The sequence below is a fragment of the Apium graveolens genome, chromosome 8, assembly GCF_009905375.1.
Source record: "Apium graveolens cultivar Ventura chromosome 8, ASM990537v1, whole genome shotgun sequence".
Classification (NCBI taxonomy): Eukaryota; Viridiplantae; Streptophyta; class Magnoliopsida; order Apiales; family Apiaceae; genus Apium; species Apium graveolens.
This window is the reverse complement of record NC_133654.1, coordinates 49,567,694-49,581,889: the sequence shown is the minus strand read 5'-3', so window position 1 is coordinate 49,581,889 and position 14,196 is coordinate 49,567,694.

Genomic DNA, 14,196 nt, shown 5'->3' with positions numbered 1-14,196 from the left:
TACTCATGATCTGAGTCTATACCTTGTAAACCTTAAGAGGGACTGGAACTGCCAGTTTGCAAAAGTTTGTTAAATTTTGATGGAAACAGTTTTGCATCAGAATTTGCTATACTCTGATGGACCAAATACTGTGTCAGAATTTACTAACTCTGCATGGGGTCAAGTTGTAAGACAAGATATTGGAAATACATCTTTGGAGATGCCTAGCTAAGAGAATATAATTATGAGGTCGCTATTAGAGGAAAGTGTTATTCCTCGAAACATTCGACCAACAAGATCGAGACATGACCATAACGTCTTAAAGCCGTATATCTGTACTATAACCTTTTAACTTGTCGTCGTCTATGGAGTGTGGTTACATCAAACAGATAAAGATTCAAGGTTAAACATCTCATCTATATCTGGTAGCCATAAAAGTAGGGGACTTAGGAGAGTTCAAACCTAGAAGGGTACCGACTCTGAAAAGCAAGTCATGATAAAATCTAATATGCAATTATGTATGGATTTGTGGGGATTGTTAGAAAATGATAAAGTTCAAGAAATAAATTAGGTGTGTTCATGTAAGAACCGAGAATTATGACTGTTTTGTGTTATATTAAATAAGTATTATGGGTTGTATTATATCATAAATTATGGTTGATCATAAAATATTAATAGTTATGTGTTGTACATGTTCAGTGTGGTTCAGGTTATTCTTTGGTTATTTTATTACGTGTTGAATGGGTTTATAGTGAAAATTATGTTATTCAGAGCTCATTTTTATAGATATTATTGTGTGTAGAGTATTTAGCTTTATTATGCATAATATGGTGTTTACCATATTAATTTTCGGAACATCCGATTAATTTAAAAAATGTCACATTTTGTGAAAAATAATTTTTCCGGGCCCCTACGGGTTATCCAAATCCCACAAAATTATATTTATATTTTTACAAAATTATGGCACATTCGAATATTTTATATTTTTATTTTCTTGTATTATTTATAATTTTTAGGGAATTTTGACATATTTTGCATTTATTTGAAATTAAAATTTTAGAATTATTTCCCATAAATTATTAATTAAGGGGTAATTAGTTTTATTAAAAGATATAATTACGGCCTATATTATTATTAGGGGTATTTTTTAATAATTATAAATTAATTAATTTAATTAAAATTTTATAAAAAATAAAAAAAATCAAAAAAATCGGAAAATTCTCTGCAGATTAGGGTTAGGATTCTTGATTGCGGTTGAAGAATCAATCAAGGTTTTACAGTGATTCTAGGGTTCAAACACAATCATGTAAGTAACGAAATTGAAACTCTTGATCCGTACTTTATGACTATGCAATCTATTTCATGCACGGATTCATGCATTTTAAATTTTAATTTTTAGGGTTTATGTCGAATTTAGGGCTTTTTTATTCTAGGATTATTTGTTTGATTTGATTGTTTTTATAGCTTCATGTGATGATTTATGATTTATTTGCATCATTAATTTCCTCAAACTGTAGCTAGAAATCATAGTTCGATTATTAAGGTTTTGAGTAATTTTTGATTTAATCATTTTTGAAGAAACTGAGGTATGTGTGATGTTAAGGGTTAGATTATACATGTTTCAAGTTTTGATTAAATCTATTAAAATCAAAGTTTCATATACAAAATAACCAGATCGATGTTTGGACGGTTTTTGGTTTCATTTGGCCGGAGATGGAGTTCCCGGGGTTATTATGGTCGATTGTTGCCTGGGATGTGTTGTTGAGATTGTTTGGAATGAAAACCTAGCAAAAGTGAGTTCAAACGATGATTTGATTAAAACTTTCGCGCTACAATGTAATATAATCCCTTTAACCACACATTAAAGATTAAACTAGAGGCATGTAGTGTGTCATCCTCATCAATGTTCAATCCATGTTTCCTTGACCAATGACTAGACTATCACATCAAATCAACATTTGAGCGCGGCCACGCATTTCATAGTCTAGATCACACAAGAGGCCTATAATATCACTCCTAAAATTAGGAAGGTTAAATCTTTTCTAGATCATTCATATTTCTCATATGATTCATAATATACCCGAAATAAACTTTTATCATTACCCGGTCAAAGATAACTTTTAATGTAATCAAAGTACATTAATTCTCATATAAAAATATAATAATTTCAATTCTAAGGACCATTACATCATTATCACAAGAATAATTACTTATGACACAACATAAATGTAGAATCTCACATTGAGTCTGTCCAGCACCATGTACATTTGCATCTGCCTATATTTTTGACTTTAGTATCACTATACCTATGATCAATTAGATGTGATCATCAGTCAACAAAAACATCAGTCTTAATGCATTATTATTGTCCTTTAATAATAATACTCGACTGAGGACCTTTAGAAATATTGATACTATTCTCATAATCTCATCTCTAAGTCACGTACTTAGAGATAAAAAATTCATATCATATTTCAAGAATATTAATTAATCTAATATTTATATCACTGTAAATTAAGACATAATAAATTATAAAGGGAATAATCGATAGAACATAAATATTAATAATCACAATGTCTTAAAGTTTTATCTCTATGGCACAAATAATTACACAACCTAGCAAGGCCTTTAAGCGTGAAGATCTTCAAAATTTGTAAAGATTCAAAATTATTAGTATCACAAGTAAATGGAGAGTTTGAAGCAAGAAATGAAATTATGGCAAAATTATTGAAGATACAAAAGTTATATTTACTCAATTCGATGAGAGTTATGTATAGTACATTTTAAGAGAAGATGATGCAAAGGTCGATGCCTTTTCTAAGTTTGTCTCGTCCAAAGTTAAAACTTATTCAAGGAGTCTATATTTCCAGGTACTAAATAGCTACATCATAAAGAAGAAGTTTGTTACATTTATTGATGAAAGGACTTGTTGGATGGATCCTATTAAGGGACATTATGAAAATGGATAAATACTGGATAATTACATAGAAGCATGAAGGTGACACTACATGCTGAAAATGGATAAATAGTGGACATGATCTATATTAAAATATATGGTGATAACGTATTTAAAGTGCTTTAGGCCTTCAGATCTTTTAAAGAAGTTCGTAGAGGTATATATAGAAAATACTTGCGGTGTAAAGCCCTTGGTCATAAAACTATTTGAATATGACTTTATTGTCCTTACATGTTGCATGATGCTAAAACGGGTAAAGAGGTGTGATCGATGTAAAAAGTATGCACTTATAGTCAAATAATTTCCAAAGATGCTCACATCAATTAAATTTCCTCTTCAATTTGCTATGTGAGGATGTTTCTTGGAGCTTTCCTTATGACAAGTTCTATAAAAGTTTTGATAGTGACCATTAACTAGTTCACTAATTGATTAAAGCCAAACCATTGGCACTACTACATAAGTGAAAACAATTCTAAATGAAATTTCATGCGTCCTGTTGACGGAAAATAAGCAACAATTTAATAATGGAGACTTCAAAATGTATAATGAATAAAATGATGAAGAACTTAGATTCACGCCTATAACACATGCTCAGGCTAACAGAGAGCTCGAAGTAGCCATATGGGTAGATGAGTTACTACCCATACTTTGGGCTTATCAAACTACCTATAAGGTAGCCAGATTAGCCACCATTTATATATTAGCTTATGGAGCAAAAGTTTTTGTTCTCCTGATGAGCATACATGGTTTCTTACAAGTTAGATCATATTAGACAAAATCTAAAGAAAAAGATATAAGACTCACCCTTGACTAGATTGATGAGATAAAAGATAAAGGTAATACTAGAAATGTATAATATCTGAAGTTCACATCGTCCTATTAAAATCTAGATGTACATGAGTGCTTTTTTCAGCATGGAGACCTGGTGCTGAGAAATATAGAAGGAAAGATGGCTCACAGCTGAGAAGGACCGTAATAGGTAAAGAAAGTAAAAGGACAAGGATCGTATTGGATGGACTATTTAGCTTTATTGCATAATTTATCTATTATTATATTTTGACCAATGTATGACTTCCAGATTAAACTAATAGTTAACATGTTTATCAACAACAAAAATATTCAAATTTATATTACCAGATCACGAATCATGGTAATGTATATTTACACTAAATCAAACATAGACAACTAAAATATACACACAACCTCGTGTATTAGCTTTTATCCATTATTATTATTATTATTCTTTAAATTATACGAATAGAAATTATTATAATAAATATACATAACCCAACAATGCATGATAAAGAACAAACATGGTATAACAAAATAGAGAACACCTCTCGAATAAAATTAATATACATATAACACAAGGATTATAAAATCAATTTTACTTACAAAGTTAAATAAAAAACTGTAAGAAATATTTCAAATACAAACGAAGCAACTAGTATTACATTCGACAGTCAAAAGAAAATGGAAAGGCTCGAGTATTGTATTCGACAAATACAATACTTGAGCCTTTCAATAAAGAATACTATATATATATATATATATATATATATATCGAAATGTTATAAATAATGATATTAACTATTATTTAATATATAAGTTACCCAATTAGTGCTAATCGTTTATAAAACTGAATATTTATAGTGTAACTTTAGTAATGAACCAAATAAGGAGGGAATAAATGTTCGAATTGATGACGGTCTAATACCTCCTAAAGATATTTTCACGTATTTGGGTTCATTTAATAAGATAAAGATGTTAATGTTAATTATTGTATCATATCATCAGGGTAAATTGGAGAGCAGTTACAAGAGTGTTGTGTGAAAGGAAGGTTCCTTCAAAATTAAAAGAAACATTTTATGAAGTAGTGATTAGACCACCTTGTTATATGGGTCAAAGTGTTGGGATTTAAAAAAGCCCAAGAATATAAATGAGAGGTAGTGGAAATATTGATGTTAATGTGGATTTGTGATCGTACCATGTTGGATAGAACGTCAGTTGGTTTTTTCCAAAAAATTATTACGATTTGCGTCTATTTTAGAAAAAGTGAAGGAATGTCAATTGTAGGGCTGAGAAAAAAAATTGAATTAAAACTGAAACCGAACATAAATCAGTAAAAACTGGCTAAAATAATTTGAATTAAATCGATATGAAACCTAATCGATAAATAAAAAACCTAACCACTACAAAGGGATCGATTTCAGAGTACATTATAACCGAATCGGAAAAAATAGAACTAATTATTTATATGAATGAATAATTGACATGTAGAGTATATAATTTACATGAATTTTAGACTTAGTATATATTTCTAAATTTTGAAAGAAGAATTCAGTCACTTTGATTACTCTAAACAGTCATAGGCCTTTCTTGTAAAAAAAGATTGTGATTATTTTTAAAGTAATATGCACTTGTCATTGTTACACTATGGAGTTTGGATTAAATATTAAAGAGTCACTTTTTTGAAAATTTGATGTTCAACAACAAACCATATTGCACCACTATTAACACTATAGGGAACTTGTTATATGTAAAACTGCAACTTTTCACGTTTAAAAATTTACATAATTAAGCATTTTATGTCGATGTAATTTATTATTATCAATGGACATATTAGAATAGATTTAGAACAAAATTGTTTATCTAATTAAATTTATAACTTAACTTGTAAAAATTTTCTTTCTTTTTTTCCGGTTTTAAAATCGAAAAAGACTCAGTAAAAATCGAATCGAGGTTTTGGAATCGAAAATGAATCGAGGGATCGGCTGTTATTGCGGTTCTCTATTTTTAACAAGCTAGTAAGCAAACGGCGACTCCAATATAGGTATTAAACCGAAGGTATATGGTTTCGTTTTTAGTTTACCTAAACAACGAGTCGAATCGGCCTGTGATCACTATAAGAAAAATAGGTAAATACGACCGATTAAAAATCGGTTGTATTTAGTTAAATTCGACTGTTTCTAAATACGATAGGCTTTCGGACCTGTCATATTCGATTGAGTCATATTCAGTAAATCGGTCGTATTTCGTATACGATTGGTTGAATTCGACTGCTTAAATTCGACCAAAAGAGGTCGAATTTGTTTTTCACCCAAAATTTGAAAATCCCACCCAAAAATTTGATATTTTAGAAAAGTTCGAAACATCGGCCTAAATATAAATTTGACCATATATGGTTAAAATTATTGTTCTAAATTCGATTGAATGCGATCGAATTAACGAGCATCGATTTTAAAAAAAATCCGGCAACCATTCTGATAACTCCGATGGTGCCAAAAATGGGTTTTTTTCGCTTTAATTTCTTACACCAAATTAGTCTACATGAATGACCCTTACAATGACATATCAATGATATAATTCATTTTTCGATCAATATGGTAATTTTTACAGCCAAACTCCAAATCATGTAAATTTTGTGAAATTCGACGTTTAATATTACAAAATAAAGCTAATAATGTATACAATCGATTATCAATAATTATATTAACATAAAACAAATAAAAAAACTGAATTAAAAATCATACCAAATTCGATTTTACACAAATTTCATGTATTCTCTTTGAAATTTTTATATACATGCTCCTACAACTTTTTAAATACAAACCCATGCTGAAGAACGTAATTAAAACACAAAATTTTGAAGATTCACCTAATTTTTTGTTCGAAAAGTAAATACAAAGATGGATTTTAGGATGCGTGTGTTCAGATGAGTTGTAAAAAAGGAAGAGAAGGGATTTTGTAAATGAAGAAACGGAGGTTGGCCGGAAAAAAGAAGAAGTTGGCCGAAAAAAAAGAAGGGGCAGGGGAGGGGGGAGAGCACGCGAGGGGAAAAGTTCAGTGGGGGGTTGACGGGTCGGAGAGGGGGATGGGTGGGATTAAGTTAAAGTATCTTATTTAATTTTAGTTTTTTTATAGTTATGTTTTATAAAAGCAAAAGCAACCGTGGATTATTTTTTTAGTAGTTGAATTTGGCGCGTTGTATCTAAATCACGAGAATCGCTCACATGACACTAAATGTAACTTCCATCCGTTGTATTTAAGATAGTAAATTTATATTTTTCCCACTTAGTTTATATTATTAAAATTAAAATTATACTAGTGATTGTAAAATATTATAATATTATAAATATTATAATATATTTTAACAATTAGTTATTATACTAAAAAAATGTAATGGTGATTTTGGTTGATTTAACATAAAAACCACTGAAAATATTTTACGGTATAATTTAGGATTATAATTTATTTCTTAAAAATATTGTAATATGTTAATTTTTTTCTTAAAATATTATAATTTTATAATTTATTTTAACAACTCATTATTTTAATTAATAAATTGAAATTGTAATTTTGTTCGATTTTATGATAAATTCCTTTAACAAGAATGTGCAGAGAAATTTAAAATTATGTTTAATTTATAATTTGTGGCTCAGAATTTGTCTATTACTTATGGGATTGACGAATCTCGTGGTTTGAGGTATGAGTAGGATAAAGTATAGTATTTTCGCTTATAGTTTTTATACTTATAATTTTGTAGTTTACTATTTTTATTTCTTTTAATGCTTAGACTAAATAATTTAGGTGACATTTTTGCTAATTGAGAGTCTTTTATTTGGTCTTGTTATTGTTAAATTTTCACATTAATATAGTCAAATGATCATTTTTATTATATGAAAGATAGATTGTGTACAGTTTTGATAGTACATATGGCTCCTGGTGGCCCTACTCCAAAGCTCCTAACTCCATACGGCCCCTGGAAGGCCTACTCCTAGGCTCTTATTCCATACAGCTCCTGGAAGGACTACTCCTAAGCTCCTGACTCTGTCTAACTCCCTGGAGGGCCACTCCTAAGCCCCTAACTCCACGCAGCTCCTGGAATGAGTAGTCCCGCACACTACCACTCCTAACTAGCTCAGTCCCGCAAGCAGAACCTAGATAAACCCCAACACGTGAGACGTTGGCCCAAGCACATGACGGGGACAACTGTCACACATCAATCATGGGAATAATAAGGGCACGTTTCAGAGGATCCTCAGAACATTCCTCGGCCAGTCCCGCACTGACACGTGTAAAGCATCCACTCCAGTCAGGTGTCCTCCGCTCCCGGAACCGATGGCTATGATCTAAAGGTACCAACCCCAAAACCCTACCCTTGGGCTATAAATAACCCAAGAAGGTGAGGTTTTGGGGTTAATCATTCTTTCACACTCGTATACACACACAGCCACCTTACATTCATATCTATCTTCATCTTCCCCAAAAGCTAGTTCTTACTCTCACGCCGGAGGCGCCGCGGGACTCCAACCCCCCTTCCGGTGTTGTTTTGTAGGAACCCAACCACACAACTACACCTCTACAGCGGCGAAGGATCCAGGACATCGTCGAAGGAGCAGCCCCGCCACCAGGAGTTATCATTTGGCGCTAGAAGGAGGGGTCGATCCATCCTTGGGTCTCGGTGCCCCTGGATTCGCATTCATCAACAAACTCTCCAAAGAGTCCATTTGTTCAAACTTGTAAGAACCCCAAGCAACCAATCTTTTCCATAAGCATGAATATTGTTTATTTCAGCCACGTTTGTGTGTGCTTGTTATTTTAGGCTACGTTTCTGTGAGCCCGTTTTGTTTAGCTAAGCCACATTTGTGTGAGCCATCGTTAGTTTTAATCGTTATTGCTCTAGTTTGAGTATGGCATTTGCGTTATACTTCATCGTTACGTAGTCCCAGGAAATTGTTTGAACTGCTCCCAGGAAGCTATTGGTTAATGTTTGTTGTTATTCTGGGTAGTTTCTGTAAATTTTATAAAGCAACCTTAGATCGATATTCTCTGTGGCATAGTGTTGTTATTTGTTGTTGGTATTGTTGAGAAATGGCAAGACCAGGAAAGAATACCTCTAGAAGACCATCTGCTAGTGCTCAGGTCCAGAAGTCGGACCACTTCTAGGCCCTCGACCCGGGAGCCGAGAGAGAAACATTCCAGGAGCAGCCGCTACACACTCCTGTAGTGGAGAGAATTGTAAACACCAGGGATGCCAGGACCCTCATAGAGCTCAATCAGTACAAGTACACCAATTTCCCGGTAGCCAAAGAGCACATGACAAACCTTACAAGCGATGAACTAGCAGAAGCAATCAGACTATACAGACAGGAGCAGACCCGGCTCCAAGAAGAAGCTGAACTAGAGGAGGAGCTGGAGGAGTCCGGGGACTCCCAGCAATCAAAGAGGTCTGTGTTCGACCGTATTGGAGCCAAAGGGAAGAAAAGCAAAGCAACCAAAGCCAAGAAAGACAAGCAAACCCGGTTTTCCAAAGACTTGGTCCGAAGCAGGAGTCGAACAGCGACCCAGGACCCGTGAAGCAAGCTCGGGAGCCGAAGCAGGAGCCGGACTGGACTCCTTTCAACAGGACCCGGGAGGAAATCTTGAAAGAAGTCAAAGACAAGCATTTCTATTATCCTCCGAAGCCAATGCAAACTCCTCCGGAGAGCAGGCCTACAATAGGCAGTGTGATTATCACGAGACCCATGGACACAAGACCGAGAATTGCTTATCACTCAAGTACTTCATTGAGGACCAAGTGAAGAAGGGGAATATGAACAAGTACTTAATTCGGGATAACAGCAGAGGGGAAGCGCAGAAGAAAGGAAAGAATGTAGTCAATGTGATCCTAGGCGGATCCTACTCCCCACCCAGGAGCCCGGACTTCGGCGAATAAGTGCTCTCAATCCAATCACTCCCAGAACTGGTGATATCCTTCAGCAGCAAGGACTACGAAGGAGTCAACCCTCATCATAATGCAGCTTTGGTCATCACTCTGGACATCTTTGACAATGAAGTGAGAAGAATGCTCATAGACAATGGTTCCTCAGTAAATATTGTCTTCAAGCACACAGTGGATAGAATGCAGTTAGGGAGTTTCCGCTCAAATGAATGTCGGGAGGACCCACCCTATGGCTTCGACCATAACTTAGTCCCGATCCAAGGAACTTTATATCTGCCAGTCATTTTTGGATCTGCTCCTAACCAAGTGACTCATGTCATCAAATTTTATGTGATCAACGCTCCTTCTTCATACAACGGAATCATTGGCAGATTAGCTCTAACCATGATGCAAGCAATAACTTCAATCTCCCATCTCAAGATCAAATTCCCAACCCCGAAAAGAGTCTGAGAGATTAAAGGAGATTATGTGTAACACCCCCAAATCCGGGGTCGGGGATCCGGGTTGTCACGAGTTCCATTTCCCTTAATAGCACCCAATCTTAATAAACAATCAACTACTCCGTATTGTGACCCCACAATAAACACACACACCACAAGTTATAGTCTCAGAGATGAATATCCAAAAATAACACGAGTCATTTTATTCCACAATTATTTGCCATTACACCTTAAAAGGGTTTCTGAATAAATTTACATTTTCCTTGCCATTATTACAATTCATAAATATACATAAGTCCGGTACATCAAAAGTTGAAAGCCTAGCCTATTGGTAGATCCTACCTCAGCTACAACGACATCAACGCCTACAGGAAACTGCGGAACGTTTCCTATTCGCTCGCGAATTGGGAGCATGATCATGTTCATCTTGTCTATCTGTTGTTGTGTGATGAAAAAAGAAAGCAAGGGTGAGCAACACGCCCACCGAAATAATATGTATAATAATTAACAATATATGAGCATTCTCATAGTACTCATGAAATTCTTGGTCAAGAAGAAATGAACCAAGTTTGATCTCTTAACGCGACCAAGTCGCAAAATATTCAGTATATATGTACATATACTTTTCAAAATCTTGGAAGTCCTCTTCCATGCATAATAAACACAGAGTTCCAGTTTATAACTGTATAAAAATATCGTTGCAAGGTGATCTCATATATCTAACCTTGTCTCAACATTTTTCTGAAAATCTTTGACATGCATAAGATAATCATTTACTAGATATAAGTTTAAAAGATGAAGTTAAAAGATACTCCAATATACTTATATCTTTTCCGAATACTACTTGAACTACCACCGTTCAAGTTATAATTAGTTTCAAAAGTTCATCACATAGATGAGACTACAAGACAAGATTTGAATAGATTCAATCTTTATAATATCATTCAAAAGAAATGAAGTTATGAGATACTTCATTAAGTCACGATATATATATCCATATATATCTCTCATACATATCCTGAAAACCTCTATCATGTAAAGTATGAACAGAGTTTGTAACATCCAATGAATTCTGGAAAGGAAAAGAATTTTGGCATAAACCCGATATCTTGCTGATCAGGCAAAGATACCAATAAGTAACCTTATCTACTGTAGATGGATGAATTCCTCGCCAGTCATCACCCTGGCCGCATTAGGACCTCGCGCTAGACCGTTACCCGACCACTCACGCGTGGATGGACTGTCACCCAGCCTCTTACACCTTCATAGACCGTACCCCGGTCTGTCTCTTATGCCGACTCAATTAGATGGACTTACTTCCCGAACATTGGGCAAATAATCAAATTGTTTTCTCAAAACAGCAACCACGTTGCGAATATAAAATACACCACAGAGCCGGATCCCTAAGATTTTTGAGCGAATATTCAAGTCTCCTTCGAAAGGAAGATCTTAAATCTGGAAATGAGTTTTTGGGATGCGCTCTAACTTTTAAAATTATTTAGAAGACTCGAAAACATTTTTAAGAATGTTTGGAGTAATGGTTATTTAATGAAATAAATCAGTCCCGATATATTAGAAAATATCTGAATATTATTATTTAAATAATATTCCCAAAAGGATAATCCTTATAAAAATAATTGAAGTGGAAGTTTTAAAACTTATACTTGAAATAAATAATAAATAACCAAAGATATACGATCTTTATTTAAATAATCAAAAATAAGTTTGATTATCGAAACATTATTCTTTAATAAAATAAAGAATATTATTTAATAAAATAAGCGAAGTCATAAGTCCTCGAATGAATATTCAAAATAATATTCATTAAATAGAATAAACAGAGTCATAAGGCCTCGAATGAATATTCAAAATAATATTCATTAAATAAAATAAACCGAGTCATAAGTCCTCGAATGAATATTCAAAGTAATATTCATTAAATAAAATAAACCGAGTCATAAGTCCTCGAATGAATATTCCAAATAATATTCATTAAATAGAATAAACAGAGTCATAAGGCCTCGAATGAATATTCAAAGTAATATTCATTAAATAAAATAAACCGAGTCATAAGTCCTCGAATGAATATTTAAAGTAATATTCATTAATAAAAATAAAGTTATCAAATAAACCTTATTCGATTAATAGTTTTGAAAACTATATCTATATATATATATATATAAATATATATAATATACTCGGGAACATCGACTCCCGGTTTTAGAAAATGTTCACCTTTGGGTCCCCTATACTAAGGGTATACGCAACTACTACTTATCTCTAGCATAGGTATTATGCAACTTATAAGCATTTGAATTAATAATAGAATATCAAGATTACAGAACATGCATGCATATATATATCATATCACATGCTCCAATATATCGCAAGACTTTGCTAATAACAATCATGCACTTATCACAAGATAATGCATATACATATATACATCACAACAAAAGTATAACAGGTAGAAAACTTTCCTGAGTGTTCCGGGGCAGACTTAAGCTTAGAGTGGGTCCGGTAACCTATGAACAATAACATAAGCCGGAATTAAACCACGGTTGCTTAAGAAACTAGACTTTAACCATTTAGAGCTCTAACGTTCGCTTTCGCGCTTAACGATTCACTTAAGTCGCTCGAGTACCCTCGGCTCCACCATTTTTAATAAATTAACCCTTAAGAGTTTTAAGGCGATTCTTTCGCGAGTACGTTACCAACTGCCTCATGCACTTAACATAATTGTTTCATATCCCAATTAGTCATTTAAAGTCCTTAACCAAGGTTTCAAAGTAAGGCGAGGGGTAATGGTTTGTTCGCGAAACGCCGTTACTTAAAACGGTCGTTTCTCCTAAACCGTACATCGGATTCAAGAGAACCACATATCAAAACGAAGCTCGTAACATGAACTATCTAATCATGACAATGGTCAAAACCTAATAGTGAGTTCACGGGTCCTGATGTTAAGAACAGAACAGTTAAGGAAAATCGGGCATTATGACGTTTATGTTTACGCGATTTCCAATTTAATTAACACTCTAAATTATCATCAATTCACTCACAACCACCAATACAACAATATTCAACCATCATACTACAAACTCAGTCCCCAACTCCAAATTTTACCAATTTATCCAACTAATCAAAGACCCAATATTCAAAACCAATACAAATTCACCAAAACTACTTATAATCAAAGATCAAGTTTTAATACTAACAATGCTTCAATAAAACTTAATGGAATCATAAAATCAAAGCTAGGATTTGAAGTTGATACCTTCCTTGGTAGGTGTTAAGTTTCTAGGAAGCCTTAGGGAGCCTTAATCTAACCTCCTACAAGCTTGATCTTTCCAAAGAAATCAAGAACACAAAGTTAGGTTTTGAAGTTTCTAAAAGTCAGATTGAAAGAACTGACAAAACGAGGGTCTTACCTTGATTATTTGGACGAGACTTATGCACAAGAGTTGTAGGCCATCTCAATACCTTTCCAAAGAGCTATAGAACATACTATTTGAGTGAGTATTGAAGGAGATATGGTAGTTTGAAGTTACTGCTCTGGTTTTGGCCGAGAGCTTTTGTTCTTGGAAAGCAAAAGTCAACTTCTAATTTGTGTTTTGTGATTTGTTTTGCCTTGGATTGGTTGTTTTGTTTTGGTTTTGATTAATTAACCTTTTAATAATGGTAAATTTTGTGTGGTTTATAATCAACCAACACTTCCTTCCCTTTTTGGCCATGCTTATGTCATCTGCTTATGTCATCTTGTTACACTTGTCTTCCTCTTGTTGGTGTGATGACATCATCGTCCATTAACCTCTTTGATTAACCCCTAATTACTTGGCTAATGAACGCTGATCTGTTATACGGTTCGCTTAACTTTCGTTCTCGTTTATTGTTTGAGGGATCATACCCGGGATCTTATTACTTGGGTTCCCCTAAACCTTTCTCAATATTTTATATTCCTTTTATGATCCTCTCTTATAATCCTTGAATTAAATCCTTTTAATCATGTTACCTTATACTCAATTCTTTCGGTATCTAGTGGATTTTCGGGAAAAATCAAAGTGTTCGAATTTGGATTCTGACGATCTTTACATACACTT